This window comes from Chinchilla lanigera, unplaced genomic scaffold (assembly GCF_000276665.1).
Source record: "Chinchilla lanigera isolate Chin_1 unplaced genomic scaffold, ChiLan1.0 scaffold00031, whole genome shotgun sequence".
Taxonomy (NCBI): domain Eukaryota; kingdom Metazoa; phylum Chordata; class Mammalia; order Rodentia; family Chinchillidae; genus Chinchilla; species Chinchilla lanigera.
The window spans coordinates 1,913,225-1,940,969 of record NW_004955432.1 but is presented as its reverse complement, the minus strand read 5'-3'; the positions used below and the strand labels follow the sequence as shown (position 1 = coordinate 1,940,969).

At 46.7% G+C, this 27,745-nt stretch overlaps 2 long non-coding RNA genes across 2 annotated transcripts; both read right to left on the bottom strand.

Annotated features, from left to right (window-relative positions):
* Positions 1–469: 469 nt before the first annotated feature.
* LOC102028453 lies at positions 470–26,650 on the bottom strand. The gene is made up of 3 exons (XR_001234679.1): positions 26,614–26,650; positions 25,525–25,611; positions 470–4,763 (listed from the first exon to the last, which is right to left on the bottom strand). It is a non-coding gene; the product is annotated as an uncharacterized LOC102028453 (long non-coding RNA).
* On the bottom strand, positions 6,380–9,631 carry LOC106148921. Its single transcript, XR_001234680.1, has 3 exons — positions 7,308–9,631; positions 7,067–7,198; positions 6,380–6,975 (listed from the first exon to the last, which is right to left on the bottom strand). It is a non-coding gene; the product is annotated as an uncharacterized LOC106148921 (long non-coding RNA).
* Positions 26,651–27,745: the final 1,095 nt, after the last annotated feature.

Below are 27,745 nucleotides of genomic sequence, written 5' to 3'. Positions count from 1 at the left end.
GTGGACTCTTTTTTTCAGCCATCCGTGCCACGCTAGTTCCTGAGGTGACAGTTCTCGTCAGGGTTGCAAGTCCAGCAGGCCTCTTTCTGCTCTGCAGTCTTAGGAGAGTTCTCATGCAGGGTGGGCGGGGTCCCCCTCTACCCACCTCCTCATTGATGCTCCCTATTCTGGGAAGGGTTAGGGTGCTGGGGATCAGACTCAGAGCCTCATGCATGCTGGACAGGCACTGTACCCCCAGCGACAGCCCCAGCCCATGACTCCAGATAGAAGCCATTCTGCCTTGCAGGGCTTTGTCAAATACATAGATGAAACAGTCTTAAGAATGTAAAGCCCCTTCAAAGATAACACAGAAAATTAGTAAAACTCCTCTTTACAAATAAATTATGAAAAAGAGTGCTGTCCAAACCAGTCAGGATGGCTAAGGAGAAAAGTGGAACATGAACACACCATCTCTTCAGTTCTTCACAAACGACTGCACTTTATTTCCACCCCACACCCTGAGTCCCAGAGCAGAGCTTTGCTTTTTTTGCTTGCATCTAATTTTCTCTGTGGCATTTTGGGAACCCTCCAGTAACTGCGCATCAGCAGGAAGATTATTTTAAGCTGAAAAATCTCAGTATTCTGCAAACTTTGAATATCATTAATTTCCATATGTTCTGAAGGTTATTGAATGTTTTTCATGTGTCTTTACCCCGATATCATTTCCTTCTTGAGTTCTCTATTAACTGGAATGGCATTGCTATCCAGGTAAACTGTTCTATTCCTTTAGCGCTCTGCTGGTTTAAAATGATATTTGACATTTGGCATCTGGGTTCTATGCCCGCTGTATGAATGGCTCTGAGCCAGGCTCAATTTGCTGCTTTCATCAAATTATTTCATAGCCTTTGAAGATGAGATACACAGTATCTGTGATGTCATTGAACTAGGCAGAATTTGGGAAATAAAATACTGTAAATATTAATGACGGGGAGCATTTTTGTGAAACACAAAGGATTGCCGAAATTAGTTGTGGCATTGACCACTGCAATGAAATGGTGTGTCATTTCAAAGGTCTCTCCGGAAGCTGGGTTCTCATCTCCTCAGCTGGAGCACCGGAGTTCAGAATCAGCACACATCACAGAAAAGGGCCACATTCCCAGCAGGACACAGAAGGTATCTAGCAGGCTCCGGGTGCTTTCCAGAACAGTCCAAGATTTTTTGAGACAGGCCTAAGCTCTAAAGGGACCATAAATCCGTATCCCAAGGCCCTCCGCAAGTGAGAAAAGAGAGGAATTTCAAGAATTCTTAATGAAGACAGCCCCAAGGAACCGCAGAACCGCGGCAATAAATGCTTTGGGGAAGGCACATGGCCAGTCCTTTTAGAGCCTGGGACAGAAAACAGCTCAGCCAAAGACGAAGAGGGCCAGGGCTCAGATTTCCTGCCAGAAAGCTCATGTCCATGCTTCTGGCGTGGGTAAGATACAGCTCAGTCGAAGTAAAACTCAAACGCTAAAGATTATTTTAAGTCTCCTACATGAACCAGCCAGCTCCTTTTCACACTGTAAGAAATAGGCACATGAAGAACATTTCTACAATTTAAAAAATATCACCACTAAAAGCGCTCATTAGTTAGTCCCTGCCTACATGCAGGGTCCTTGAAATAAGTTTCTATTAAGAGTTAGCAATCTTAGGAGAAAGCTCACCTCTGGATGAACTCACATGTATTCTTTTAGGTATCAAAGTTAAGTCCCTCCCCACATTTTTAAATTGTGATTGCCTGGGAACTCACTACTAAAATTAGTGTTAACCTGTAATAGCTATTATTAGCCTAGGCTTATCATTTTCTACTTGACATAATCTTTAACTTTTCATCCTTCTTAAATGAGTCTCATTTATTTTTCTTTTATTGTAAGTCATTTCAAAGATGCCTTAGAAATAGGTACAGTATAAATAATATTTTTTTAATAAAATGAGACAGGTTGATCCCAGTCTACTTTCTGGCTCTGTTGTGTGTGCAGATGCGAACAGCTTCCACACCCCTGTCCTGTGAAGTCAGGCAGCCACGCAGGTGCTGTCTGCTTCGATGTGCCGCCCCGCCAGCAAAGTGGGGGGCACGACACTGGGCAGACCACAGGTTCCCACTCGAGCCATCATGGGTGCTTGTTCAAGCAGAAAGCAGACAGCCAGGGTGAGACAGGAGCCACCTCATCTCATAGGACTTCAGAGTCACCACTTTAGAAATATTTAAAGACCTCAGGTTGGGTGTATCACACTGCCCCACAACATGGAATGCTTCCAGTGTAGTAATATTCATAAATGCAAAGAGGAAAGACACTTTCCTCCACCTCAGCTACGTTCCTGTCACATTTCCTGCATGCAATGATCTATTTATAGATCTTCCTTCTCCCACTCCACCTTCTTTCCCTTTCCTTCTCCCTCCATCCCTGTAGACAGAGCCAATAGGCAGTGCTGTGAAACTGCGGGTTTCTATGAGCACCTACCAGGCACTTAACATCGCAGACAGTCCGGCTAGCTGGTCACGCCAGCATCAGCCACAGCCTTAGTGCCCAACGGGTGTGTCAAAATGAACTGAGTGGGATTTTTCCAAGAGCTCAGAGGGACTGTGGAACTCAAAAAGCAATGAATCAATGAGATGTTCCCACCCGCTCATTTGAAAGCACCAGCCAATAATAAATCCACCCTATCTAAGCCATTCAAATGTGAGTACTCTGTAAGTACCGACTCATAAAGACAGCCTTTGACTGGCAGGTGAAAATCAAATACACCATTAAACCCAGTCAGCAGAGGGGATCTCTTTTGCTTGCGCAGATTAAGGGCATTGCCTCATTTTGGTGCTGTTTATTTCTGTTTGCTTTGGGTGTTTGTGCTGGGATTTGACCCAGGGTCTTGTGCTTGGCGGATACCACTGAGCTACAGGCCCAGCACCCAAGTATTGTCACATTTGTATTCAGGTTTGTGTCGATTTCAGGTCAGTATAAGGTGGCATGGACAGACTAAAAGAACAATTGTGGCCCTTAGGCTGAAGGTGTGCCACACCATGCCAGTGTTTACTCACCTTGTAAGACAGCCTGTAGATGGTTCCCTCGGTCCTGGAGCAACTCGGTACTGCTCACCCGAGTCTCGCTCCATCCGGCCGGCTACAGATGACATTATCTTTTCAGAAGAGGGCTGCCTCTACTACGTGATCTGAAACCTCTCACCTAGCATTCTCCATGGCAAATGCATCGCTGCCCGCTGACAAGTTGTGAGTGCAGTCTCCCTTTAAGGGCACTTAAAGTGGACTGGAATTGAATAATCTTTGCAATTTACTTGGCTGTTTCCCTCTGGTATAGCATAAAGCTGGAGTGCACAGGGCGTACGGAATGAAAGGCAGCTGAAGGATTTGGGGTTTGGAGAACGAAGCCCATCATCCGCCCCACTCCTCATAACCACCCACCTTCAATCCACGAACGAAAGAAAAATATTCACAGATAATTTGAATGATTTCTGTGAATGTGACTCATTTAGATGAAACATATGGAAATTCACTTTGTCAAAATGTACTGGGGGTGGCAGTGCCAGAGGGGAAAAAATAACCCATTTGACTGGATTACATCAAAAACAAGGTTTTTTCAGGATACCTCCTCAACATTACTTACATCCTCAATGAATTATTCCACATTTATAAAAACAGCTTATGCTCTATATAAAGACTTTAAAATTGTTATGCTTCTTTTTCATTTAGATTCAAAAGACACAGAAGGAAATCTGTACATCTAAAAATGTGATTTTGGTTCTAGAATTTGGAGTACTGAATTTTTTCCATTGAGTTGGTGATGCTAATCAAACTAATAGGGATCTGCCAAAGCTGCATTTCTCTGTGTGTTGTAAATCAACCCTGTGTTACAAAAGCTGGTCTGCAAAAGGACTCTACCACTTACCTCACTTAACCATAAGAATCGGGTTAAGTTACAGACTCATCATGATGATGTCTACTGGCCTAAATGTTGTGGAATGAAAGAAGCTATTCTAATCCTCAACGTGACACCATCAAAATGCATGTGAGAAAGTTATTTCTACGCAGTGTGGTTATTTATATGCAGTACTGGACAGGACACTGTGCCGATGCAATTATATGAGTCTGACCCACTCTTACTTTGAGGAGCACACAGTTTTTGGTGAACACGGATAAAGTCACACTTCTGAGTCAGGAACATCCCACCAAAGCACCCTGACACACATCAGAGAAGGGCCCTCATACACTGGAGGCGAGCTGTGTGGTAAACGCTGTCGGTGCCCCCATCTCTGCATGCTTCCATTGACCTCCACTGCTGACTGCCTGCATCTCTGAGCTTGACAGCTCCTTCCAGAGCCCACATTCGCAGGCCACCAGTGCTGGAGAATTAATAGACCAGGGACAGCCCTCAGCCAATGGCGAATGGGACTTAGGGCATGAAGACTTCAGCTCCTTTGTCTCTTAGGAAAAGGGATAGTGAGACATGCTTTGCATATGTTCCCAGTTTCCACATAGGTGTGAGCCGCCATCACTGGCTTGGTAGCTGGTCTGTGTGCCACTCTGGTATCCCTACCCTCTTCCCAGTACCAAGTCCCTGTGCCTCCCCGAGAAATGCCTTGCACTTGGCTCTGCATTGGGTCAGCTTCAGCGGGAATCCATCGGGACAGGGTAAGTCATGCTCCAGATGTGATGGAAGGGGTTGGGGATTTAGCTCAGCAGCACAGGGCCTGCCTGGCAAGTGCAAGTTCGTGAGTTCGATTCCCGGTACCTAAGGAAAAAAAAAAATCAACAGATGTGATGGAACATGTCAGCAAAGGCAGAACACAGAACGCAGAAGAGAAGGAAATGGCATCTCTCCAATCTGGCCTTGGGAGGCCCCACAGATATGCCCCTGGGCAGACAGTGCCGGCCATCGACCCCGTGGCCATCGTTCCTTTTCCCATAGTCGGTGGAAGCCAGGTCAGTTAAGCTGCAAATGCTCACAGCAGCTAAGCCCCTCTTCAGGCCCTGGGTATTCAGCAAGCATGTGGCAACCTAGTCAGACTGTCCCACTCCTCCAGGCTAATCTTTAGGAGACAGCGTGCGACTGACACCAGCAGTGAGACATGGAACCGTGTCCTGGATACAGAGAAAGCCAGGTGAGGACCGGACAGCTTTCTCTGCCCTTCCTTTTCCCTCTTGCCTGGGGCATCAATGGATGGAGCCTGGGTTGTTTATGTTGGAGCAGTCATCTCAACACCACCAGGAAACCTGGCATCCTTAAACCTATCCTGCCTCCTTCAAGACCTCCTTCTACATAAGCCTGACAGGTTTGTTTACCCACACTCCACCCTTACTGACACAAAGGGTTTCTGGAAGTCACCTTACTAAAGAGGGATGACGTGCAGCGGGCAGGGCTCAAAGGTGGCAGCAGAAACAGAACGTCCCGGGACATGTCTTCATCTGTGCTTTCTTTCCCAACGCCCATCGCAGTTGTGACTATAAATTTATTCAGCACTGCTCCTGCTTAGCTTCATTCCCCAGCACCCTATAAGCTCCGTGAAAACACAGATGGGGGCTTCAGGCTGGCCATGTTTTCCACACCGCCCCACATGACAGCAAGCATGGGCTGGATGAGCAAACAGGGAGAGGCGCTGGGGAAGAGCTGAGGAGGGCTCCGGTGTGGAGCAGCGTGATTTAACCTGCAGGAGAAAGGCTGAGAAGAGCTGCGGTGCTCTGGGCTTGAGACCACAGACTGCTGGGTGGTGGTGGTGGGTGGTACTCACTGCAGGATTCTGTAGAGATGAGGCCCAACAGAAGAAGGGGCGGGGGCTGGGGATTTAGCTCAGCGGCAAAGTGCCTGCCTGGCAAGCGCAAGCTCGTGAGTTCGGTTCCTGGTACCGGAGAAAAACCAAGAAAAAAAAAAAAAAAGAAGAAGAAGGGGCGCTGCCTATGGGGTAGAAAAGGAAGGGGAGAGAAGGCAGGGATGCTTAACTGGCTGCCCTCAGAGGAGATAGGGGTCACAAGGGCCTTACTGACTCACGTAACAGAAATGACAGCCTGGGAACAGAAGAGTAGAACAAAACAGAAGGTGGAGAAGAAAAACCAGTGAGGCAGGTAGAGGGCATGAGAGATGGGGATGCAGCTCAGTGCTTAGCAAGGCTTTGGGTTTGATCCAGGGAGGGAAGGAGGGAGGGCAGGAGGGAGGGAGGGACAGTGAGAGGGAGGAAAGAAAGGTGGTAGCCTCACAAAGTAAAAAGCTCTTGGCCTATATTTTATTTCATTTTTTTGTTTGTTTGGTTTTTTTGGTTATTCTCCGGTACCGGGAATCGAACTCACAACTTTGCGCTTGCCAGGCAGGCGCTGTGCCGCTGAGCTAAATCCCCAGCCCTGGCCTATATTTTATCAAACCTATCATGAACATTTAGCATTATTTATTTTTTAAAAGGTCCAGCTAACTACGTAAAATCTCCCCAGCCCTTCACTCGTCCTTTCCTTCACAACCTTCAAATCTTCCTCTTCTGGCTTCCAACATCTTCTGGTCTGTGTTATCACTCACCTTCCTTCCAATAACAGTAGTGGTACCTGTGAGGAGTAAATAGCTCCCTCCAGTAATGGCTAATGGAGCACATTTTACAGGCCCCCTTTTTACACGTTACTCCATATTTCTCATAACTCATTACTGATACTTCAGTCCATGAAACAACCCTAGGGAGTAGGTACTATCTGACTCCCCACTTGAGGCCTAGAGAGGTTAAGTTACCCAAACTCACAGAGCTGCTCACATGGGGGAAGCCAAATTCCAAAGGCTGCAAAGCGTGTGTCTGTCATCACCATGCTGTTACCTGTTTTTATCCGTAGGACATTCATTACCATTGTATTTAGATTTTCTTTTATTCCTCTTCTGAGATCGCTGTTTGCTTGCTGGAATATGAAAGCTTTTTGAAGACTATTTGGGATGATGTTTTAAGTGTGTATCATTTTCATAATGCTCTGAAAAACTGTTTAAGTGGAAGACTGGTGTTACTATTCCATTTCCCCCCTTGAATTTATAGGTTCCCTCTTCTATTAGCCCAGTGCCAACCTGCTTACCACTTGGCACTCTACTCCTGTTCCCAACACTGCCTCAGTTGCCGCCCCAGGATCCTCTGGCATCCTCCCTCAAGTCTCTACTCACTTGTCACCTTAGCAGTGACAGTCCCCTGTGCAATGGCGCCACCCTTCCTAAGGAGAAACAGGGAGAAACATGATTCAGCCCGTAAAGCAAGAACATTATTACCATCATTATAACCAGTGCATTAAAGTGCGTCCCAAGTGCATTATGGTGCATTACCAGGAGCTGGTGCCCCAGGTTCTCCCACTGTCAGAGAGGCTGCTCTGGTCGTCATGAGGTCAGGGAGGCCATGCCCTGCTGTCTTCAAGATGTGCCTCACAGAGCTGTGTAAAGCTCCCTTCATCACCTCCTCCAACACGCTGGTAGTCAGGATTCAGAAGTCATCCTTTCAGGTGAGCAGATTTGCTGGCCCGAGCTTTTCTGCTCTCCCCTTACTTTGAGAAGTAGAGAACTCAGCATGCGTATCTTAAATGCCTTATTTTAAAGGTGTCACCAAATTACCTCTTGCCCCTAAGGAGGAGGAGGAAAAGTAGCACTGGGTCAATATCTCTAACGATGCCAGCCGGCATCTCTGCTTGGCTGCCACAGCACCTCCAACTCCGCGTGACTCTGGCTGGCTGCACACACGGCCTCTCTCCTCAGCCCTCCTCCACCTGGACAGGGAGGCTGGGAGCAAAAATACTGTGTTTCTAGGCCTCTGTCTGGCACTTAGTTCAGAGCAATGTGACATAGGCCAAGTCTCCCCAGTAGAAAAAGAAATATTTGTTAGGATACACCACATCTCCCTTAGTCCTAACTCTAACTTTCTACCTGGAATTCAGGTGCAAGGAAGGATCACAGCAGCCATCGTATGTCAAAAGGAAACAAACAAGAACATGTAAGTCTATACACCATGCAGGTAGACCAGAAAGCTGAAAGCACCAGTACCCAGCCTAAGCTGTCTTGCTGGCCTGGGAGACAGAAACTACATAACCTGATCTTCTATGATGTGAGCTGCGCATGCCCAGAATTGTCTCGGCCACTGCAGAAGAGCTTTCTGTTCTTCAAAGCTATCCACTAATACGCAGACAAAGTCTGACCTCACAAAACCCCTCTTCCTGCCCCTCTTCCAGTGTCCCTGTCTTAGTAGAGGATATTTCCATCCTTCTGAGCAATACAGAATTTTGGGGATTACCCTTGACACTTTGTGCCCACATCCAGTAATCACTGTCTAAATGCTCATCTGCTGGTGGCCATCTTTCCTCCTGCTCCACACATCACCTGACTACAATGGCCTCCTTGCTCATATCCCTACTGTGTGAGGTCCTCGTAGTAACCAGTCTCCCTTTCAAAATACTAGTAGCGTACATACACAGTAACCTCTGCTTTGCAGTCTTCAGTGGCCCTTCATTCGTCCCACAATCACGACACAAATTAACATAGCCTAAAAGGCTCTCCATGGCTGTCCACCAATCCTCTGCACCTCACCTTGTGCTGGCCTTCTCCATGCTTCAGCCGCCCTGCCCTGCCCTGCCCTGCCCTGCCCTCTGGGAAAGTGCCCTGTTTCCGCCCTCCATGAGGCCTGGATGTGGGCTCTTCCCTCTGGTGGAAAGCTCTTCTGTATCCCACCCTTGCTAGCTGACTCCCGCCAGCTCCTCTTCTGCATTCTGATCACAGCTTTGCCTGCTCGCCCTCAGAAAATGCTTCTGACTCAGCTGCTCTATTTGACAACGTCAAGGAAATACCATACCCATTTCCAGACTCTCTGCTTGTACTTCCAGATCCTCGGTGAGGTCATTTGTCATGTTGAGTCCATGGGAACAGCATATTTTGCTGTTTTACTTTGCTTTTGATAGCCTCTGTGTTTGGCACACAGTAGGTGCTCAACAAATGGGGACTAAATAGAAGAAAGGCAATTCACCCATTCAGTTCACAGCCTCTTACTGACAGTTAACTCTTACTTAAATAAAACAAAGCCAAGCAACAAAACAACTGAGATAACTTGCAAATACTGAAATTTACTGGGCCATGAATATGTGAGGAGTCACCAAACTCTGCCTCTTATAGGATTGGCTATTTTAGGCCCCACTTTCTCCAAGTACAGGTGGACAGGCTGAGCACTGTCATGGAGCGGATGCTTCCTCTGGCTGGTGGAAGCAGAACTGTGATGGCGGTGGCTCTGACTGGGATGTGATCTTGGCTTTGGGAACGTGACTGACTTAGGGAGTGAAGCTTAGTGACAGGCCCTTCTCCTTCACCCCAAACAACCTCCTGACTGACATGTCTCCACAAGGCACCCACTACCTGGGGGACAGAGGTGACCAGGACAACTGCCTGAGGAAGAGGCTGCTTGTGAACTTGCCACATAACCCTTGCCTGATGACTCAGAAAAATGGTCAAAGGAAAAACTGAGCAGAAAGAAAAAGGGTCATTTGGAAAAGTGTCTTGCATCCAGAAAGCCTGGGTTCCGAAAAGTTAAGTCTTTCCTCAAGAAGAGTGCTTTTTCCTTTGTTTCCCCTTGTACTGGGGATTGAACCCAAGGCCTTCACATTCTCAGACCTTTATTTTATTTTATTTTATTTATTTTATTTTATTTATTTTATTTTATTTTATTTATTTTATTTTTTGAGACAGGGTCTCACTCAGTCACTAATTTGCCTGGGCTTGAACTTTCAATACTCCTGCCTCAGCCTCCCAAGGTGCTAGGGTCACAGGTGGGAGCTTTCTTTTCACATTCAGTTTTCTTTTCCTTTCTTTATGGATCTCTCAGTCACTGGTCACCAGGACTCATCTGTTCCTACCTCACATCCAACCCATGGCAGCAGGGACAGAGGAGAGAGTTTGTGTTGCAGCCCAGAGAAAACACACAGATTTGCATGAGGTAGAGACATGTTATGTTGCAGCCTTGAACCTGGGCAAGGACCTTGGTCTAGTGGCCCTGTGAGAAGGGTCAACACAGTGCAGGAAACAAGGTGATACCATGATATGCATCTCTACCCACTGCCACACCCACAGAGCTCCATCCATCCTACCGTTTGTAAGATAGCAATATTTTAGAAGTCAGAAGCCTTGCATGAGCTTTGTGACACGGGCAGGTCATTTAAACTCTCTAATTTATATTCTCTTCATTGTCCACTTGAAGCCAGTTGGTAAATAAAGATGGAACCCAAGCAGAATCATGCTAAGAATCAATGAGACTGTGTATGTGAAAACCTCTTAGGAATTGCAAAGCTTCCATTCATGTTAACTTATTCTCATTCTCCAGATCCTCCTGTTGAGACACCATACAGGTTTGTGGTTATTCGCCCCACAGAAGGAAGCTGTTTCTCCTAAGGGACACACTTTGAGCTCTAGTCAGTTTTCTGAAACACAAATTCTTTCCTCTGGCTTCTCCATTTCACATGATATGAAGCCCTTCACAGAAGCACTCTTCCCCAACAGTCAATTATGTTTTCAGAGACAAAAGAATCTCAAACTACACCCAGAATAATTACAAGTTCTACTCAAAGGCACTAGCCTCTTGTGACATGGCTTCCAAAACTGTGGCCAAGCAAGATGCAATACTGAACTTCCGTGGGTAGGAGGCCAGGGAATCTTGTGACTAAATCTTGTGTCCTAATCTCCAATTAGGACTGGAGAATCCCAATCCTAGTGGAGGATGATGCTCTCCTGCAATTGGAACACAGCCACCCTAAGGGTATTATGCCCATCCCTGCATTATGGGCAGACAGTTCCCTGCTCACCTACCCTCAACCTCAAGTCTTCAACACCAACAACCTGAGAACACATGGATAGCACTAAAAAGTGTCTACAAAGTAGACAAAGTAGACTGTCACAGGTCTGAAGGAAAACCAAAAAAAGTGTCTACAGAAAGAGCTAAGCCAATCTCTCGTTCATACGGGTAAGGAAACTGAGATGCATACAGCAAGCTAGTATTGATGCTGAGGGTAAACTCATGAAGATATCTTTCCCTGGACTGTGCAGGTTCACCCAGCCATGGTTCCATTATTAAAAAAAAAAAAAAAAAAACCTCTTTGGCCTCCAGCTTCTGCTGCTCCCCTCAGAGCCTTATTTGAAACTTTTGTCTCTACACTTTCCCATCCCACTCACTGTCCAGAATCTGGTTTTACGACCTTTGGACTCAGCTAGGTATTTGAAGAATACTGTATCAAGAATACCCCTCACCACACTCACACGCAGCCAGAGCATCTGCTACAACACTTCTTGTGGAGCAGCCAAAGTGCTCACTCTTCACAGCTGACCCTGATTTACTGTGTCTGAGCATCCGTTTTGTGCAAACAAAGAAAACAAACAAGTCAGTGCACCATTTCTCAATTTCAGTAATGCCTGTATGCAATGCGCCAAAGCTGATGTACCATCACGCTTGTATGGGTGGGCTTCCACTGGCCACCAGGCTTGCAGTGAGATACCAACCAGCCAGTGAGCTGAGTGTCTGATGAGGGGCCAGGAAACCTCATTACTGATAAGGTTAATGCAATCAGTTACTTTGGTTAAATGCCTGTAAGTCACTCACCAAATTTAAAACAGAAATACAAAACAAAAGTGGGTGGGGCTGGGGATTTAGCTCAGCGGCACAGCGCCTGCCTGGCAAGCATGAGGTCGTGAGTTCAATTCCTGGTACCAGAAAAAATCCAAAAAAAAAGTCAAAACAAAAGTGGGAGTACTTCCTCATGTGTAGCACTCCTCTTGAATCACTGCTCACCCAGTTACCCTCTTCTGAGTCACTGGCAACTGCACACACACCAGGGTCAAAAGTGGGAGTAGCCGGGGAGATAACTCAGCAGCACAAGGGCCTGCCTGGCAAGGGCAAGGTCCTGAGTTCAATCCCCGGTACCAAAAAAAAGCAAAAGTGGGAGTACCAGTCTGGGCTCTCTGTGGTATGTGTGCAAATCTAGGTGTCACATGCATTTCTGGGCTGCAGGAAAGTGCTCTGACCTTTTACCTAGAACCCATTCTCACCTTAAAGATCTGCGGAGGAAAGAGAAAGGAAAGCCACATTTTAGCTGTCAAGTAGGAGACGGTCAGGTCTGTGGCTCATGGCCCTGGGCCTGTACTCAGAGAGGTTGAGCCTCTCGCGAGGTCGGAGGAAGGCCTGGAGGATGAGTGAGTCCCTCCCTCCCTCCATCTCACCATCTCTCAGGAGGGCTATGCTGAACCATGCAAGCTGACCAGTTACAGAAAGAGATGCATTTACTGTCACAGGCCTCAAGGAAAACAAAGCACAACCATAATGTTAAGTATTTGAGAATCCAGGGCCCCTAAGAAGAAATTTGAGTGTGCCAGTCAGCACTGGAAGTTGGCCTTCTTATTTAATACACGTCAACCCCAAAGTTTACGCTGACTTTCAGGCCATTAAACCATCTATTCTGGGGGGCCTGGGCCAGGTGTGAGGAATGGTGCTCAGCAGCATGGACACAATGCATGCAAACATTCACTGCAGAAATATAACAGTGTCAATCATTAACTACCCCAGTGGTTGTGTTCCAAGTGTAAATTAGAATGTAATACTTTGAAATTTTTCCTGACATGAGACCTTCCTTTTACCAGAATTAATCAGGAATTTAAAGCAATGGAGAAATGGATGAAATAAAAACAATGGATAAATTTAAAGCAATGGGCAAGTTGTTATATAATCTAAAGATGAGCATTGTCAAAAGGTGCTACAAATGAGTGTAGTGATGGATTTTACTGCCTAAAATTTAAAAAATTAAAAAAGAAAATAGTAACAGCAGCAAAAGTCATGAACATACAGAAGGATTTACACAAAATTGAAAGCCTATAACCATTAGAAAGAAATGTCTGCAACACAAAAACAAGAGTGAGTGTACTTAATGTACACAAAGCAACTGAAAATCGATGAGAAGAAGGTGAATGCTATAGGAAATCAGTCAAATGACAGGGTCAGGCAATTTACAAGCACAGAGGCTCAAATAGCTAATAAAGTTACTTTTAAGTATAATATACTCAAGAAAGACATAAAAAATTTAAATACAGATTTTCTTTTCATTAATCAAACTGGCAATTTTAAGAGGAATAATAGAAACTGCTGCTGGAAAGGACCTGGAGACTCTGTCAGCTTCGGGAAGGGATGAGAAATAATGCAGATTTTTCCAGGTTGATCATTCAGCAGTAGATATCAAAAAGCTAATCTTACATTTCATTTGACATTACAATTCCAAAATGCACCTAGTGAAATAATTGTTGATAACCATAAAAATGAAACTATAACATCCATCACGGTGTGCCTATGAGAAAGAAATAGTATTGGGCGAATCAGCTAATAGACATCTATACAACAGTCCTGGGCAATTTAAATTACACTGGAAAAGTGTTCATGGGCACTTATGCTTTAAGGTTGATAATAAAATATGAATGAATATGTATATATATTTTCATTTTGGGGTATATATGTATGTATGTAGCAATACTCCATGAACTGTGGTAGGGCACAATAAAATAAACCCATCATCCATCATTAGAAGGAAATACCGTAAGTCAAAACTGCATTCAATACCCCAACCTATCAATCATCACGGCCCAGCAGCACAGCACTCTGTGCGTGTGGGTCACCCTCCACCATCGAATGCCTGGCTGGAAGCCGCAACCTGAAACCACTGCCCATGTCACCCAGAGGGTCTGACTGTGACACTAGCCCAGGAAAAGATCAAAATTCAAAGGACCCCTTCAAGCAAATGCGCCACCATTGTTGTAAAATTGAAAAATAGTGTGTCAAACAAATCTGAGTCATGAATTATATATTTCATTATATATATGCATGTGTGCACAAATGTATATGCTGGGATTTTTTAAATAACATTTTATAGGTCTAAGGAAAACACAAACAAACCAACAGGCTTCCATTTCTCCCATCAAACTTTCCTTCGCTGCGCTGAAGGATCATGCTGCCTCCCTCTCCCCTGACGTGTCCAACTCTGTAAAATAATTTCCTTCACATCATGAAAAACTTATCCAAAACCCCAAGCACACTCATTCAATTAACTCCCTATCTCTTCCTTAGTCAATATTCAATTAACATCGAATCACTTTAAGCCTTGCTATTTTAAAACCTTCTCTGCTTACTCTGTTCTTTTAAATGGCCAGCATCTCTTTGTATCTCTCAGCCTTGGACCTGTCTGAACGCAACAGGATGTTTACAAACAAGTGACACTGTCCTTGCACCAGAGACGCTCACCCACCCTCCAGTGTCCATCTACAAAGACTACTGCGTGTGCAACACAAAGCTTCCAGCTTCAAAAAAGGTGACATGGCCCGGAAAGTGGGGCGTGGCACAGGGTGACTTGAGGAGAACTGACACAGGACAAGCTGAGAATCTTCTGCATGTCCAAGTGGTGTGGTGCGTGGCTCTGGCCCCTGTCTGCAGTCAGCTCCCTGTGTGGCTGCACACAGCAGTTTAATTGCCAAGGGCATCAGTTACACCATTTCCAAAACTGCCATCACTGCTGAGATGACATCTAAGCCAATGGTAGGTTGCATCTTTTCTAACCCAAACTATGTTATTTTAACAAATCCCTTAAAGTAGGCCACAGCCCATTGTCACCACAAATACGTTTTCTGTAACTGCATGTACTGAAGGCATTTAGCCTGTTGCACACTGTTCTGATAGACTTCTTTGGTTATTTTCCTCTGGTTCTTACATACTTTATTTTCCCTATCCCATCTCCCCCCATTGCTTCAGGCTCACGGGAGTCATTTACTTATCTCTGCAGTGAGGACTGTCCCTTCATATTTTAACCCAAGGGAAGTTAGTCATTTGCAGTGCTTTACAACTTTACACATATGTTGTTACTGTAAGGTAAAAAGCAAGTCAGAAATAAGAAAAGCAAGAATTGTAAGAGATCTCATTCCTGCAGAGCAAGACTAGGGATATCTTCCCATAAAGTTTGCAACCATAATGTTGCTCCCAAATCAAAGCTGAAATAAGCTCCCCACCCCCAATCCAAGACAAAAGGAAGTTACTAAGTCACAGTGCTGGGGAGGAGTAGAGGAGCTGGACTGCCCGTGTACTGCTGATGGAAACGTACACCGGCAATGCCACTCTAAGCAGCAATTGCTCATAAACTGAACACATGCTTAGCACATGACCTAACAACTGCAGTTTTGGGCATCCATGCCTGAGAAATGGCAACTTGGGTCCACATGTGAGCGCTGGTAAAGCTGGTAGACTCCAAATACAGTAGCAGGACTGTATTGATACCAATTTCCTGCTCTTAATATTGTGCTGTGATGCTGAGACTGAGACAGAGAGATGTTAACAGTGCGTGCATGGACAATACAGAACTAAAGAAGCAACTCTAGTGTTGAATATTTTCTGTAAAGTTTTCTTATCAAGTGGAAATGCAAATCTTCTCTCCTAGAGTCCACATTTCCTGAAATTTTAAGTTATTCCTAACTTTAGGCGTTCTATTTTGTGGTGGTTGTCATGGTGATGTTTAAAGAAGGAGAACTGTACAGTGCTATAGGAAGGATCCTATTTTCTCCAAGGAGCTGAAATAGCAGGTCCCTAATGGAGCATATACCATGCACCCCCACCCACTGGGTGTGACACAGGTCACTCATGGACAGAAGTGCCATGAGTGCAAGGACAAGAGCTCACCAATATCGCCATATCTTCTGCCCCTTTGACAGAAGAACTCTGAGTGTGCCTGGTACCGTCTCTCAAATAATCCAACAAGGTTGAAGGGAGGGGAAGGGACTGGGACAAAAAAAGGGAAATCAAGACATATCATATATGGGTACAAATTCCCTATGATTCCTGTGATCACTCTGTATATCTAAATTGTACCAACAAGCATAATCAATTTTTTTAGGACAAGTTTCCTTAAAAAAAAAAGAAGGATCAAACCACAGGTGCCCTAAGCATGACATGCTCATGACTTTTATCAGCTCTTCTTTCTTTGCTCACCCTACTTCCCCCATAAACAACTGGACCCAGTTCCTGAAGTCAGGGCTGCTGTGAAAGGGAACAATTTAACACTGAGGTTTCCCAGAGAGAAAGCACAGGCCTGTTCGCTGATACCTGAGGTTTCGCCTCCCCTAACCAATGACAAATGCAAAGAAGCTGCTACACAGCTCATGAACATTTCACAAAATACAATTTGCAGACCAATGGCTCCAGCATTTCAACACGGACAGTGACCATCAAGGCATTTAATGACTGATTGTAAAGCCTGGTTCAGAGAAAGCAAACTTCTATTCAGTGCACACTTCTAGGAAACTATGGCCATGCACAACTAACGTTCCAGTCAGCATGTGTGACACTGGACCCTTGAGATGAGGATGAGCTGCAGGTTATTTGACCTCTGCCCCCAATTTCACACAGACACCAAAGATTGGCCCCATCTAGGAGGGGAAGAGTTGTGTTCGGCAGCTGCAGCGTCCACCTTGAGCTGAGACCCACCAGCATGGCCAATCTCTGCTGTTGTTGCTGCCAGCTGCACCCTGAGCTGTCCCCTCCTCTCCCCTGCTGGTTCCCTTTCTCCCTCCCCAGCCACCGCTGGTGCATCCCTGGCAGCTGCCTCTGCAGAAATCTGCACTGAAATCGCACCCATCAAATTGTCAGCCTGCATCATGACAACAGATGATCAAGACGCTGCAATCCCAGCTTCACAGCAGCGTCTGTTTCCTTTTTTAAATCACTTTAAAAAGAAGCCTGTGCAAATATGCCTGCTAGGCAGGGCCCACCAGGGCAGCTGAGGGATGCAGACCGGTTTTTCCTGCCTTCTCAGTAGGTCTGGGGGACACTTCCTCAGGGACTGTTAGGACCAGAAGTATCAGGAAGCCAGCAGGGGAGGGGGAGAGGGCTCTGGACAGAATAGCCGTGGAAGGGGTGCAGAGAAGGGAGGGACAGCAGAGGTGAAGTCTCCCATTCCTAGGCCCCTCTTCTTATGCACAGCTGGACACCCTCTGTAAGTCTAAGTCCAGACCTTGCTAGGAAACCAGTCGTGCGTTGTGGGGGAGCTGGGAGCGTACAGAGATCAGCTTGAGGTCTTTGTCCCAATGCAACGCCAAAGTTTCTAAAATATTAGATTCTCCCTTCCAGCCCTTCCAAGGGCAGTGGCATTTTACAACTGGACAGCGAGTGGAACGGAAGCTGAGGGCTTCTCACCCCAAACACACACCCTCCTCTCCGATAGCCCTGTGACTCAGGAGTACTGAGCGACATAAAACCTGGGGAGAAGAAATGGCAGCATACGCTGTTTCCGGTCTTACCAAGACCTCCAGCCCGCACAAGCGAGCACATGTGCACAGTGTGTGTCTGAGTGGGATGGTCACGTGGCCGGAACGCAGAGGTAGAAGGAGGCTCCACTGCTGTCTCCTCTCTCCCCTCAATGTACAGATGAGGCAACTCAAGTCCAAGAAGTCAAATGACTTTTCTAAAACAGCACAGCTTGACAGTGACAAACAAGGGAAGCTGATCAAAGACTGCCTTGATTGTCTTTCAGGCTGATTCTGACTGAACAAACAATGTAGCTGGGAGTTTTTCTCTAGAGAAACACAGAGGGTGTTGGAGTACCACAGAGACTCGCATCAGAGTAATGGTTTTTCTCGGATGACTCTATTAGTAAAAGCTAAGAGAATACTTTAAAAAGGTGAAGCTTGGGCATGGTAGCACATGCCTGCATTCCCAGCATTCTGGGAGGCTGAGGCAAGAGGATCACAGGTTTTAGCCTAGCCTGGGCAATTTAGCAATTTATCAAGAACTTGTCTCAAAATAAGACATAAAAAGGACTGGGGATATAGCTCAGTGAGAGGTCCCTGAGTTCAATCTCCAGTACCACAAAAAAAAAAAAAAAAAAAGATACCAAGCAGTTTTCCCTTTACTAAAACTCCATTAGAGTAGATTGTTAAGGAAACTGCAACACAAGCAATGTTAGGCACAGAGGAGCCTCTGGTTTTCAACCAAGCCCTGGATTTCCTGGGCAGCCTCTGTGGCGCTGGTGACTCAGGAAGCAGGCTCTGCCTTGCCCAAGCTTCTGTCTGTCAGCAACATGGCCTTCTGCAGACAGAGGAGGTTCTGAGGAACAGCGGGGAGATGGGATGATGATGCTAACAGTAACTGTCACTGCCCGCATTCATCTGACACCCCCAGCGCTGCTCTAAGAGCCGTGTGCGTACCATTTACTTAACCCTCTCAGCAGCTCTGCGCAGATGACATACCCTCTTCATGGCTACAGAGGAACAGCTGGGGGCTCTGAGAAGTCATGCTGCTAAGTGTCACAGCCCACATGGCTGCCTTGGTGTGGACCCATGTGGGGCTCAGCTCCACTCCTGGCCTGGGTGAAGGTCCACAGACCAGTGCCCTAGGTTTCCCTCTGCCATTCCACTCACCAAAGCCATGCTTGGCAACTTGCAAGGATGCGAGGAAGCTGGACCTGGCCCTGCCCTAGGTGTGTGGCAGCAGGCAGGTGTGCAGCAGAAGGTTAACACGGGGGCCCATACCGCCCAAACCCTGCACACTCACTGTCTTCAGAACTGGCTTCTGCCCAGCTCCTGGGTGCCACTGCTGAGCCCAAAAGCACCCTCTTGATAAAAAGTGTCCTCTGCACCTGGCCATGGGCCACCAGGCAGTTTATGCTAACAACATGACTGATGATGGGGCCTTGGGCCACACGACATCATGTGAGCTCTGGGGTGACCAACCCCCAGGACACCAGACAGAGGGTGAATAGAACCCTATCTCTGGTTTCTTCTGGACTCTGTCCTACGAGCCCTTTCTTTCCCTGATTGTAACCTGCATCCCTTCGCTCTGATAAATGATACCCGGGAGAACACCTTTTCTGAGTGCTGTGACTCTTTCCAGTAGTCAATCACGGAAACTGAGTGTGCACTTCATGGCCTGTGCAGTTAACAGCCCCAAGGTGGTTCCTTATGCACATCGAGAGCTGACCTACACCCTACACCCCTAGATGCATTCAGAGGACTCCCAAACTGTCTTTAACCCTGTTTCATGATGCCCCACTTCTCTGAGTCCTGTGGATCTAATTTATGCAGCAGGTACTTCCCTACTACAGGTCTCTGAAATGACCCAGAAAAAGGGCTTTGGCTGGCAGAGGAGTGTGACTCTCTCCAGAAAGTGGAATGTGAAGTCTGATGGGTCAGTCCTCTCGTCAGTCTCCTCTCCTGCCCTCGGACAGAACCCTGTCTTGGCTGGGAACCCATACACTTGGGATAAAGAATAAATTCCCCAGCCCTCCTTGGGGCTACAGTTGGCCGCGAGACCCAGGGCTGGCCAATAGTCTGGAAGTAAAAGTGTGGTGTGAGATGCCTGGGAAAGTCTAGAAAGATGAAAACCCCCTTCCTGCCCCTGCCCCTGCCTGGGGCTGGAACACGGACTTGAAAGCAGAGTCTGGGCCGGTTCTTTGTCCACACCATGCAAGCCACGTTCTGAGGATGTGGAACAGGGAGGTGGAAGGAGCCTGCTCCCTGGGAGCTTCAGGATGCCCTCTGCCAGCCAGGAACTGTCCCCTCCACTTTTCTTTCTCGTGAGAAACAAGCGGCATCCATCTTGTGGAAGCCACTGTCCCTGTGGCCCTTCTGCCACAAGCACGGGGCCTGGCCTAACTGACGTATCTCCCACTTAGTGAGAGACTTAGCAGGGCTCCAACTGAAGCTCGTCTATTGCCTGTACGAGAAAGCACTAATGATTCACTCGAAAGTACTCTATTCAGAAGACTGTCTTCTATTTCCTACAAATCAAATTACCAACAGAATAATTGGATTTTTCAAGTCCCTCAAAATGTTCTTTTTAGATGTTCTTGGTATTAAATAGTAACAGAATTCAAATGGCATCAACAAAACACACGGACATGACTGCGGTGCTCAGTTACATAAATCTGCAAGGAACAGAACATCACAAGAGCACCCTGGGCTTCATTGAGATGGACAGACAGCACAAAACACAGCCGGACACATCTGCTCTGGCCTGGATCACCATTACCAGCAGCCACCTACTCAGAAGGCTCGCATGCTCCCTGCACCCCCGAGGGAGCTGATGCTCACAGGCCACGCCCCCCTTCCCTCCTTGCCCAGCGAGAAGCACCTGCACCGTATGCAAGCTCAGGTGCTCCTGACCAAGGACAAAACCGAGGCCTTGTCCTACTCTCCTTATTAACCACTCTTCAGGTCCTTGACATACATGGGGCACTGTACCAAATACTTAATTTCCATCTTCAATAGCTTCTGCAAAGCCCTATGAAGGGTTACAAACACCACTCTCATTTAGAAATGCAGCCAATGCCCCATAAAGAGGTTAACTATCTTGGCCCAAATTCCTCAGTTCCCAAGGATTTGAACTCAGAATATGAATTTGAACTCAAGAGTCCATGCGCTTAGTGCCATTCCACTACCAAGTGGGTAGCAGGCATGGATGGTGACGTTAACTTCTATCATACATTAGTACTACTATTGCTACTCCTTCCATGGTTATCATTATCATTATCGATATTACTGTAGACTCAAAAGAAAGGGGGACGCTCTCGTGGTGGGGAGACTGTAGCCATTCCAGGACCGTGCCTGACATTGTCTGGCTACCCGTAGTGCACAGATAAGGTGGACAAGGCTTCAGAAAGTGTGCAATAGCCCTGGCGCTAGCACCTGCTGTCATCTCAGGTTGCCCAGCGTTGCGGCCCATGCTTCTCTTGTCCCCTGGGGCCCCTCCTGGCCTGCACTGCTGGGCTCACATCACCCTTTCTGGAGGTTTGGCTCTAGATGTCCACAGAAGGCAATGGCCATGGGTGCAGCAAGCTTTTTAGTTGGACAGTGGGCCTCAATTCATGAACACTTCTCTTCACGAATAATTCTGTCCTCAACCAACAGTGTTCAGCAAAATTTTGCTTCCGTTCGCAAACTCCACACCCAGTGACAAACATGACCACGGCCATCTTCCTCACACGAACACCAACGTGGCCATCTTCCTCAAAATCATAGAACAAATTAAGTTAGTGAACTGAGTCACCGCTGTATTTATTGAAATTACAGTTACATACATACATATTTTCAGACAACACGGAGGCCACATATACGTAGTTAAGACAACAGTCACTGTAAGTGTGGAGTGAGACGTTGCTAACTACTAAGGTTAATAAGAAAGTAACAAAATGCTCTGGGTGTGGGTCTAGCTCGGCGGGTGTCAGGGGTCAGAAGGAGGGGTATGATGAGCTTCCGCCCAGCTTTGCGCTGACTTCACTCTACATACGCTGTGGGACGGAATCCTCGGCTCATGGACACAGCTCCTTCCACCTGCTTCCCACGTGAGTGGCCAGAGTGTCGCTGGCAGAGGGCTGCAGGACACCTGGCTTCCCAGCTCCTCCTCAGCACACTGGCCCTGCAGCACCCCAGCCTGGCGGGCCTCCTCTGGGGACAGCCAGCCTCTGAGGTCCCCAGGCTCTGGGTCAATGCCCGGCTCTCAGGCGACATGCTAAGAGACAAGGCCATGCTGAACAGCACCACTTCCACATCACCATGAACAACAGAAAACACGGCCAGTGTTGCTTGGCCTCACAGGGGCCTATTCCTCCGTCTTGCCACGCCCAGGCTCACGTCCCTGAGTCCACGCAGCTGCGCAAGGTGGGTCGAGGATGTGGCCTCTGCCCAAGCTTTCAAGGTGGCAGCCCCTGGCCTCACATCTGCACAGCAGGCACAGAGAAGGAAGGGGAAGGGAAAGGGGGACAGAACCTGTGAGGGGAATGCAGAAGCTGTCCCCACATTCCCAGCCCAGGTCATCCCATGTCATACAGCCACCTCAGCCACAAGGGAACCCAGAAGAGCCTCTCTGATCACAAGGGGGCTCTGCTGAGGGGAAAGGGAGGTACACATGGGCTACTGGTTGACTGGGTAATATCTGTAGTTTCTGTCATCTATGACAACCAAGACAACGACTTCCCAGGCCCTCCAGGCCTTACAGTGCTGGCTGGACCTCCTCACATGCCAAGCCCCTTCCATCAAGAGCTTCCTCAGCCAGGCCTCCCCTTCTGCCCAACAATGGAGCTAAACACACACAGGTGTCTGTCCTCACACACCCAGCTTCCCTCTACCCCCATCAGCCCTTCAGGGAAACCACCGAGGAATGTGTGTTCCAGGCCTCCTTTCTCAGCGGTTGGTAAAGGCTTGATTTGCTCAGCTGGAATCCGGAAGAACACTCAAGAGTGCACCCTGCCCCAAGAGGGTGGAACCACCATCCCCTAAGAGGGCCCCCAGCTCTGCTCGCTTTTTTATTCTGCCAGCTGGTGGCTGGCCTGTAAGTCATGCTTTCAAACTTACGTGGTCACCATGATCTAGATATTCTTTAGAGCATCTTGGAGCCAACCAAAGACATATTTGGAGATTCTTTTATGCTGAGTCTCTACTGACCTAGAATGGCCAAAAGTCTTGTGGTAGGTACTGAATGCCTTCACACCAGAGACAGAGACAGCCAAGAAGACACTGCCGTTGCCCGTTACCCGCTGCCCGGCTGCCTCTTAATTATCACCATGTGTGTATCAGAGAAAGGTTTGTTGTGCCTTCTGACTCCAACAGCCAATCATCTCAATCTTTGTGGCTTGCTGTGTTTCCCTCATAAAAGCATCGAACAGAGTTGTGGGGCTTGCCACAAAGGGGGAGCTGAGTCATAGGGTTTAAAAACCAAATAAAGGGAAATCCAGTGGTAAGCTCGTCTTGTAGTTGGCTGGATGAAATTCTAGGTGGTTCTTCTGGGCACCCATTCAGAAATTTAAACAAACAAATCTCCAAAGAAGAGGTGCTTCCCAGCAGCCTCACAAAGTACCTGGGAACTCAGATTTCAGAGGTCACAGACTAAAGGGATAGGAAAATACAGTTGATACAGTTAATTATTGTACTGACAAAATAAAACTAAGTGGGGAGAAACTGTTATGAAAGGAAAAAGAAGACACTTCTTCAAATTTAATTTTTTAATTAAAAAAATTTCAACCAAAGGGTTTAAAATCTAAAAGTTGTATTAAGAAGATACAACAGCTCCTAATGTGCTTCAAGTCAAATTGAAATTGCTTTAAGATCACAAGGGCTATTCAGGAAAACATTACTAGATAACTAAAATTCTCTTTTTCACCTCCAGGGGTAGTACTGTGGAAATAACAAGTATATGCAGTAGACTGATTATAGAAATGGTCCCAATGCTCTCCCACGCCGTGAGTCCACACTCTTTACCACTGACTGTGCAGCCCTATCAGGAGATGGTCTGTCCCCGCCCTCAGGCCCAAGCAGAGCAGCAGTGTGGCAGGAGTGAAGGCGTGCGCTCCGAGTCTCGGCCTCGGGAGACCCCGCTGGTGACTATGTCTACCAGAACTACCCGTGCCACGAGCAAAGCAGGGCTCACCCACAGGAAGACAGGAGGCTGTGTGTGACCGTGCACTGTCCCAGACATGCCCGCCTCAGAGCAACGCCTGCAGCCAACCTCTGGACTCAGGAGAGGACCAGCCAAGAGCGCCGAGCCGCCCACCTGTCCCACAGCTAGCCCCAGATGCGTGAGGAAGTCGAGGAACTAAAGAACCATGAGGGCCCGGGATACAGCTCAGCAGCATAAGCGCCTGCCTGGCAAGCGCAAGTCCTGAGTTCAATTCCTGGTACCAAAAAAAAAAGTTAAAGAACCACGAGACTGTAGATGAAAATAAACGCTTATTGTCTCAAGCCAGGTTCAACAAACTTTCAGTCAAGGGCTAGAAAGTATTTTAGGCTTCGTGGACCATTCAGGTCTGTTACATATTTTTAATTTTTAACCACTTTAAAGATGTAAAGCCATTCTTGTGAGTCCTCCAAAAACATGCGCTGAGCCATGGTTTGCCATACCCTGTTCTAAGGCCCTGAGCTTTGGGCTGGTTTGGTCCACAGTAAAACTACCTAATACACCACTCGGTTTTCACTAGTCCTTAGGGACCAAACCAGAAGGGCCATTTCCACCACGCAGGGAAGCTGACTGCTACCAAAAACAAAAAGGTCATCGACAACTTTGAGTCTCACTGTTGATTTTTCTCGGTTCTTTTAATAAGACAACACCATCAACCCAGTCTTTTGATAAGAGAGAGTTTGAAATCTGACTAATGGACAAGATCACAGGACTCTAGGAGAGGGTGCCAGGATGGAACCCCGGCAAGTCAGAAGGCGCCCATCTTCCTGCAGTAGAGACCGCTAGGCCAGACTGGAGTTGTCCTCTCACAGCAGAGACCAGCAAGGGCCCTGTGGCAGAGCCAGTCGGCCTCTCCTCCGTGCCATGCGGTCCTGCAAACCCAGCCCGAGCCCACGGCACCACTCTGTGGAGAGACAGAGAAACGCGGGAGGAGGTAGAACACAGGAGTGCTACTGAGGCATGCCTACAGATGCGAGCTGACGATCTAAGTGCTGGACTGGACTTCGTGTTCCGGACTGGACTTCGTGTTCCGGACTGGACTAAGTTTAGACTTTCCTTGTTACTCAGTGAGTTGGAAACTTAACTGGAAGATAGATCAGTTGTAAGAAATGATGTACATCTGTTAAGGGTTGGATTTTGTTCCCTAGAAGACATGCAACTTTATTTGGAAACAAGGTTTTTGCTGATGTTACTAGCTTAAGATGAGGTCATCAGTGTGGCCCCTACTCCACGACTGGTGTGCTCCAAGAAGAAGGGAAGACAGACACACGCAGAGAAGAGAAAGCTATATGTCCACAGAGGCAGAGACAGATGTATGTAGCTGGGAACCAAGAAACACCAAGATCTCCAGCAACACAAGAGCTAGAGAAAGAAACAAGTTAACGCCCTCCTAGAGCCATCGAGGCAACATGGCACTGCCAAGACTTTCACTTCTGACTTCCAGCTACGTGACTGTAAGAGAATGCCCCTCTGTTGTCGTTTTGTTTTTTTAAAGCTCTCTGCTGTTTTATACCACCCGTTTGTGGAGCATTGTTACGGCAGCCCTGGAGAACCAATATGAGTCTACTGTATTTACATCTCTTAATTAACACCAGTGACTTCTTCAACATTGTTTTTCTGAACCCTTCCTTCCAAACTTCAGAGCAGTCCCTGAGGGTCCCTTGAATGCTGGCAGAGAGAGAAGCATTGCCCACCCTCTCCCCAGAAGGTTTTGGGTTTTTTTTTGTTGTTTTTTTTTGTTTGTTTGTTTTTTGTTTTTTTTCCAGTACCAGGAATCGAACTCATGATGTTGTGCTTGCCAGGCAGGCGCTGTGCCGCTAAGCTAAATCCCCAGCCCCTCCCTCCCCAGAAGGTAAGATGAACCCAGGACTCGTAGTGCTGTGGGTCGGAAGACTGCTGCCTTGGCTTTGAATTTGGGTTAAAGGAAAGGACTGATGATAGCTTTGCGAGAACAGCCTCAGTTTCCAGGATCTCGGCTTTGGGAGTGCATCACAATCCCTTGTGGAATGTGGTGGGTACACAGGCTTCTGGTCTCCTTTGTCAAAGATTCATACTTACCTGACTAGAGAATGAAATTCAAGAATCTACATCTTAAGGCTGGGAGATTGCTCAGTGGTACCAGGCCTTGGGTTCAAATCCCTTGCACTGAAAAAAAAAAAAAAATATTTGGAAAAAACTGTAACGTTAGCCAGTACCTTCAAGTAGATTTGGAAAACACACACACACACACACACACCCACACACACACACACACACACACACCCATTCTGCAGAACAGACCATGGAAAAAGCCCCAAACTTCAAAGTGGCAGAGGGCTCCTTACCTGTGGGGCCCCTGAGGGGGAAGGGTGGAGGGAGAGGAAGAGGAGGAGGAGAGGTAGAGGAGCAGGAGCAGGAAGAGGTGGGCGTCCTAGGTTACCTCCCAGGTTGCTCTGCCCAGACGGGGAGCTTGGACACGATTCTGGGGGTAAGACGCCCTCTCGCGGCCACATTTGGTTTTCCCGGCACCCTGCAAGTAACTCAGCCAGAAGCTCAGCACACACCCTGCCCCGCCGCGTGGATGGCGCTACACCAGCAAAGTGGGGCAATGGGACCACTCACTATGTTCTTGACTCATAGGGCACTAAATATGAGATCGGGACACAGGAGCGGAGCATCCGCGGGAAATGGCAACTGCACTCTATGGGCCTTAAATTTCATGCCAGAAGACAACATCACTCCCTAGCTCTAAAAAGCTGAAGCCAGGGTCTTTAATTTCTTCAAATCCATCTCAGAAGAAAGCAAGACAGAGCTGTTGAGCACAGAACTGAGTTGGGGGAGGGGAAGGGACTTCCAGGGAATCAGGCCACTTGGAAAAGCTCTTTAGAAAGAAAATCTCTGTGTAGTTTAAGAGGACAATACATGCAAAGTAAATTTTTAAAATAAAACTTTTAAACGCATTTGATTTTTAAAGCAGCAAAGAGGGCCAAAGATATAGCTCAGCAGCACAGCACCTGCCTGGCAAGCACAAGGTCATGCGTTTGATTCCCAGTACCAAAAAAGAAAAAAAAGAAAAGAAAAAATTTATAAAGCAGCCAGTATCCACTATAAATATATTGTTCTCTCCTTCACACCCCATTCCACTGAGTTACAAAATAGTAAAACAACCTTAAAAATTCAGTCTCCAAGGGGCTGGGAATTTAGCTCAGTGGCACAGCACCTGCCTGGCAAGCACAGGGTTGCAAGTTCGATTCCTGGTACCAGAAAAAAAAAAAGGTTCAAAATTCAGTCTCTGTACCCAAGCAGTCACTACAGTTTGCAAACGTCTGTGTATCTATGATAAAATAATGCCATGAATACTAAAGTGGCAAACCCTTCATATATGTTCTCTTCAATCATTTGGACAACCCTACAGGTAGATATTATTAACCATACTTTTCAAGGAAATTAGCTATTTTCTTTCTTGGTATCTTCAAGGAAGTTAAAAATCACCATATTACAGTGTAATATGCATACCTATGATAATAGCAGTACAATTTAAAACAGCTAAATCTTGGAAGCAGCCTATATGGTCATCAACAGATGAATGGATAAAGAAAACGTGTTATTTTGCACAGTGAAGTACTACTCTGCCATAAAGAAGATAAGCTTGAGGCATTTGTAGGTAAATGGACGAAATTTGAGGCCATAATGTTACCTGACGTAAATCAGACACAGAAGTTTAAATATCACATGGTTTCTCTTATATGAGAAACACAGAGTATAAATAAAGAGCAAAATAAAAGATAGATCATAAGACGTAAGTAAATCTTTCTCAAATGGGAAAGGGAACAAGAGACAACGGGGAGGAAAAGGGCATGGAAAAAGGGAATTGAAGGAAAATGGGAATAGAACTTTTGTGACTGGGAAGGGGACTAAGAGCTGGAGGGAGCAGGGACAGATGGAGGGAAGCAGACAAAGAAAAAATTAAGATGTTTTATGTACACACACTCGCTCCCTGTGATAAAGGCAATCATTATATACTGCAAACATGTACTAATAGAAATAAAAAACAACAAACAAACAAACTCCCTAATACTAAATGATCTGAGAGTAAGGTTAATACTGTCCCGGTGACAGAACACCAGGATAATCTGGTCTAGAACTCATTTCTTTAAAGAACTTGGACTATGCTTTAAACTTTTATTTTCTACAATAAAGACAAGGTTGGTGATGAGAACACTAGCTGAGCCAGGGGATCTCACTGGACTAATAAAAATATTCAAAACCTGGGTTGCTGTGATGGTTGTACAATGCAGTC